General features: G+C 43.7%; 1 pseudogene; it reads left to right on the forward strand.

Moving 5' to 3' along the window:
- Window positions 1-818: 818 nt before the first annotated feature.
- LOC147984161 (uncharacterized) lies at window positions 819-1,485 on the forward strand (annotated as a pseudogene).
- The last annotated feature ends 4,838 nt before the right edge of the window (window positions 1,486-6,323 follow it).

The raw sequence follows: 6,323 nt of genomic DNA on the forward strand, positions 1-6,323 counted from the left end.
TAAGCTATTATCAAGCTGGTCAATAATGCATGCAGGGAACAAGTTTTTGACGATCGATCAACCGATAATGCAGATCGATTATGGATCAGGCATTCTGGCATTCTGGCATGCGCGCAAGGAGTTTTTGTCAAAGAGACCCTCTCCCTATTGGAATTGGCAAAAGAGACCCCCTGCGGACGAATTTGACAAAAGAGATCCCCTCACAAGTGGCGGCAGGCGCGACAGGCAACACGTGTCACCTGCCGCCACGCCATGAGGCGGCGGGCCCCGCCGCCACCGTAGGAGGCGGCCGCGCGGGGCACAACGGCTTCTGCACAGTGCAGCGTGCCGCGACGGAACGGGCCGGGCCAGGTGGGCCCGGCCGCCACCGGGTGAGGCGGCCGCCGCTGCCGCTGTCGCTCCCCGGCCGACACGGCCTGCTGCGCGCGGGCCCAGCAGGTGGGCCACGCCGCCACCAGCTGAGGCGGCATGTGTTGTGTTGCTGCACGCGCTACAGTGCGCAAACGGCGCTGATTCCGAGGCGCGACTGCGACACTGACGGCGGTGACTCCGACGCGCGGGAATATGGACGCTTTTGGTTCTTTCGCCCGGGAATCAGTCCTGCCTTTGCTTCTTTTGCCTCAGCGAATGCGATGGCACTAGGAATCCGATGCTGCGGGAAGCTGTTGTGCCGACACTACAGGGATCCTAAATATCCCCGCTTAATTTTCTCGCCATCATTTATCGTCTGAGCTTATAAAAGGAGACATCGAGGCTCTCGTCCAGCCATCCTCGAAATCGGCACTGCGCAAAGTGTGTAACACATATTTTCAGTCGGTATGAGTTTGCCTTGCTCGGATCAAAGCATTAGGCCGAGGAAAATGAAGAATGCATGTTTGCCTCCGGGGGTGGCAGTCCTGCAGTGTTGGTGTGGCGATCTTTGCAAGGTGAAGGAGGTTACGGATTTTTCAGATTGGTTGGGCATGAAGTTTTTCATGCGCGCCAATTACGAGGAAGATCCACCCATAGCTATTTCAGAGTACGACAAGCCTCCGGTATGCTTTAACCATCACAAATAGATATTGTTGGTATTTTGATAGATTCTTTAATAACATTCTGGTTTCTTGTTGTAGTCTCCTCCGCCTCTGTGCATGTACTATCGTTGGATTGACACGGAGATGCCGGCTTGGGCAGTGACTGAGATTCGTGAAAGAAGTCGCCGTGCGTGGAATAGTTTCTATGCGGAAGAGCGACGCGAGAAGGCGGAAGCTGAGGAGAAAGCAGAGTAAGAGAGAGTTAAAAGAATACTATGCGGAGTAACACCGGTTTTTTCAGGATTTAGGAAAGAAAAACAGGGAAGAGGCTCGTCGCATGGAGGAGCAGGAACGACAACGAAAGGAGGCTCGTGAGGCGGAGAGGCAGAGAAAGAAAGAAAGGGCTCGTCAGGCCAAGGCAGCAGAAGAAGCTGGCGATGGAAAAGGAAAATATCCACGTTGGACTCAGTAGATTCCTGTGGTAGTATTTTAAATTTCGCAATCATTTGTATCTTTATTTCTGCAGTTTAATGTAGCTTTATTTCAGTAGTTAAATGTAGCTTTATTTAAATTCTACGATGTATCTTATTTTCAGTTGTACCTTGTCGTGTTGTATCTTATTTTCAGTTGTACCTTGTCGTGATGGAAAAAAATATAGTTTTAGAATAAAGTAGTGGCATTTTCTTTCCCTCCACTAATTATCGAACATCGTGCAACAACTACAAAATGAAATTAAGATAGAACATAATGCCTTACAATAAGAGAGTACAAACTAATAATGCAAGTACATCAGAATTAAACGGTACAACTGGAATACAACTTAAAAACTACATGAAGTCATCATCGTCATCCTCCGTCAATGCAGAAATCTTGCCCTTCGAGGATGCAGAACTCTTACCCTTGGACGATGAAGAACTGTTGCCCTTCGAGGATGCAGTACTCTTGCCCTTGGACGATGAAGAACTCTTTCCCTTTGACGATGCAGAACCCGGAAGCGGCGGCATGAAGATATAATCTTTGTCCTCACTCTCCTCAGTCCATAAAAATGGATGCTTTTCTACAGTCCTTCTAAAAGTTTCACTCTTCGGCTCCACTACCTTCTTCCACCTTGCATTCAACCTAAGAAGTTCTTTGCGTACCTCCTCATAGGTCCTTTCAGGCCACCTAGACCTACGTAATTGGTGAGCCAACTCATTCATTATGGTGTCACTACCGGTGAGTTCGTCCCATGGAACTATTCTATTGTCCATCCTGAAATCGGTAGCTAGCCTCAGAAGAGTGCTGCTCATCCCAGGGTGAAAACTACGATCGAAAGGATAATGGGACATCTCGCCTACACTACACTCGAATGCTTATCAACCTCCGTCTGAAGGGGGTTTTATAGGTAGAGAGGAGAAAATGGCGGGAAAGAACGACTGCGGTATGGCGGGAAAGGGTTGGCGGGAAGGGGTTGGCGGGAAACGGATGGCAGGAAGATATGGCGGGAAGGGGTTGGCGGGAAACGGGTGGCGGGAACATATGGAGGGAAAGCGTTGGCGGGAAAATATTGAAGTGAAAGGTGTGGGTTTCAGGTCTCCACCGGTCAACGAGGGATGTCAAACACTAGTAGAAAAAGGGTCAAATGTGAAGCACATTAGTGCCGGTTTGAATTTGAGCCGGCACTAATGTGACCATTAGTGCCGGTTCCAACGGCTAGGCGGGCGGGCATCATTAGTACCGGTTCGTGGGTAACCTTTAGTACCGGTTCATGCCACGAACCGGTACTAATAAGCAAATTAACCAGCATTGCACCTCTTTTTTATTTTTAATAACTTATTTGAACTCCGGACTTCTTTTGTGTTCAGTATGCAGCATTCAAAGCGACGTCATCAATTTCCAACATGTTCTGACATCATTTGTTGTTTTTCGGTCATTTACCTAATTGTTTAGAGAGCTAAATGACCGTGAAATTGAAAATCACTACAAAATAAATCCTGAAAATGTTGAAACTTGGCATGGTATCATCATATCACCCGCATAGCATGCGCGAAAGAGTAGAGAGGATCACGGCAAAAACTGGACGCACTTCGTGTACAAACTGGACATACTCTTTCGGAGTATCAGGGTTTCGGACGAGAACTCATCTGTTACACGGCCACTTCAATGTTTTTTAAACTTATTTGAACTCCGGACTTTTTTGTGTTCAGTATGCAGCATTCAAAGCGACGTCATCAATTTCCAACATGTTCTGACATCATTTGTTGTTTTTCGGTCATTTACCTAATTGTTTAGAGAGCTAAATGACCGTGAAATTGAAAATCACTACAAAATGAATCCTGAAAATGTTGATACTTGGCATGGTATCATCATATCACCCGCATAGCATGCCCGAAAGAGTAGAGAGGGTCACGGCAAAAACTGGACGCACTTCATGTACAAACTGGACATACTCTTTCGGAGTATCAGGGTTTCGGACGAGAGCTCATCTGTTACACGGCCACTTCAATGTTTTTTAAACTTATTTGAACTCCGGACTTCTTTTGTGTTCAGTATGCAGCATTCAAAGCGACGTCATCAATTTCCAACATGTTCTGACATCATTTGTTGTTTTTCGGTCATTTACCTAATTGTTTAGAGAGCTAAATGACCGTGAAATTGAAAATCACTATAAAATGAATCCTGAAAATGTTGAAACTTGGCATGATATCATCATATCACCCGCATAGCATGCGCGAAAGAGTAGAGAGGGTCACGGCAAAAACTGGACGCACTTCGTGTACAAACTGGACATACTCTTTCGGAGTATCAGGGTTTCGGACGAGAACTCATCTGTTACACGGCCACTTCAATGTTTTTTAAACTTATTTGAACTCCGGACTTTTTTGTGTTCAGTATGCAGAATTCAAAGCGACGTCATCAATTTCCAACATGTTCTGACATCATTTATTGTTTTTCGGTCATTTACCTAATTGTTCAGTATGCAACATTCAATTTCCAGAAGAAAATAAATAGAAGAAAAGAAATAATGCAGAAAATAAAAAAACTATACAAAAAAATTACTCAAAAATAAATAGAAGAAAATAAATAATGCAGAAAAGAAAAAACTATATAAAAAACTACTCAAAAATAAATAGAAGAAAATAAATAATGCAGAAAAGAAAAAACTATATAAAAAATTTGTTGGCGTGCTGCCCAGTGGGCCTGCCAGACCTAGGGTGTGCAAATGCAGGCCCAGAAGGGCCAGCAAGCTCATAGGGCAGCGCGCCCTAGTTAATTAGGCCCAGAAGCCTGCTATATAAAGAAGCTCGAAGGAGCAGCCGCGGCTGGGTTTATAAACCAGTGCGGCTGCCCTTCGCTCGGCGAGGTGGGACTAAACATTGTGCACCGTCGGTGGCAGCGCACAACCTTTAGTACCGGTTGGTGGCTCCAACCGGTACTAAAGGGGGGGTCTTTAGTACCGGTTCGTGGCACGAACCGGTACTAAAGGGACCGTTTCCCGCCCCTTGGCCTGGCGAAAATTGGCCTTTAATACCGGTTGGTGGCTCCAACCGGCACTAAAGACCCCTCCTATATATATGGAACCTACGAAAAAATCAGTTCATCGACCACCAGTAGTTCTTCTCGATCCAAACTTCTTCGCCGCGCGCCCGTCGCCCCATCGCGCACTGCCCTCACCGCCCCCGCCGCCCGTCGCCGTCACCACCCGACCCGTCACCCCCGCCGCGCCCGTACGTCGCCGCCGCCTCTCGCCCGCCGCGCCCGTCCCCCCGTCGTCGCCGCCCGCCGCTCGTACGCCGCCGTCCCCCGGTCGTACGTACACACACACACATACACACACACATTGTTAATTTTTACTTATTTTCTATTTTCTGTTGTTTAGATTAATGTTAGATAAATTACGTAGATAATAATGTTACAATGTTAATGGTTAGATGAATTATATGGAAAAGATGTTAAATATTAATCCAAATATATTTTACATGAATTAGAACAAGTTGAACTAGTTGAATCAGTATAGCTAGATATTAATTAGGTATATATATGAGATTGTTTGAACTAGTTGAATTAATATAACTAGTTTATTTTTAGTATGAAAATTAATAGAACAAGTTTATTTTTAGTAAGAAAATTTAGGTATATGAGATTTGATGATCTAATCAAAATATTAGTACATAGAACTATCTACTTTATTTTAGTAAGAAATTAACAGAACTAGTTTATTTTTAGTAAATGCTTAGTTGAATTAATAGAACTAGTTTATTTAGATGAATTAATAGAACTAGTAAGTGTTTAATGTTTCACCTATATATGAACATATATGTTAGATATTAGATGAATTAGTTTAATTAATTAGTTGAACTAGTTAGTTGAATTACTTTAATTAATTAGGTATATTCTTCGTAAGTGCTTAGTTGAACTAGTTGAATTAACAGAATTAGTTGAATTAATAGAACTAATAAGTGTTTAATGTTTCACCTATGAACATATGAATGTCGTCTGACGACGAACACGATTTCATTATGTGTGAATACTGCGAAGACCAGCGCGGCCTGTGCGGCCAAAATTTTCTAGTTGATGATAGACGCTTCAGCATCAAGCTGGATGAGAACTTCGAAGTGGATACAGTAAGTCACAACGACAAGTCTTTTTTCGTAATTAAGCATGACTTATGCTTCATTTTGCTTCACCTTTTAATTTTAATTTTTCACTATTCTACTAGCGTATCCCCTGCCATGCAAGAATTTTTGTCTTGGATAAGATAGGTTTCAGTCCTAACGAAACTATGGAGGTAAAAAGAGTTTACTTGAAGACCGAGCATGGTTATACCTTCAACGTCAAATTATACAATGCAGACACATACACCTATTTTGAATGCAAAACTTGGCAAGCACTGTGCAAGGCTTATGCATTTGAGCCTGATATGGTTATCACCTTTGATATTCGTCCGGAAGATGATATTGAAGGTAATAGAGACATCTGGGTCGATGTGCAGACGCCTCCAGTTCTACCATTATGTAAGTTTCTCAACCATATTTATGTCTTCGATATGAGATTATTTGAACCAGTTGAATAATTAATAGATCTCAATTAATATTGACAGCTTACTTCCAGTCAAGCAAACATGTCCGGCGCTTGGTAGACAGGACCATCCACTGTCCCGGGGCTGAACTAAACAGCGAGGAGACAAGTCATTATGTTTCATGGCTTGAAGATCTTGATGCTATCAAGACAAATTTCTTTCCTGCACTTAGAAATGTTAGTACTCAAAACATGCGACCAATAGTGTTCGTACTGAACTACGGTCACATATATTTAGGAAAGATGGTAAGA

This window comes from Triticum urartu, chromosome 2A (genome assembly GCF_056163025.1).
Source record: "Triticum urartu cultivar PI428250 chromosome 2A, HENAU_Tu73, whole genome shotgun sequence".
Taxonomy (NCBI): domain Eukaryota; kingdom Viridiplantae; phylum Streptophyta; class Magnoliopsida; order Poales; family Poaceae; genus Triticum; species Triticum urartu.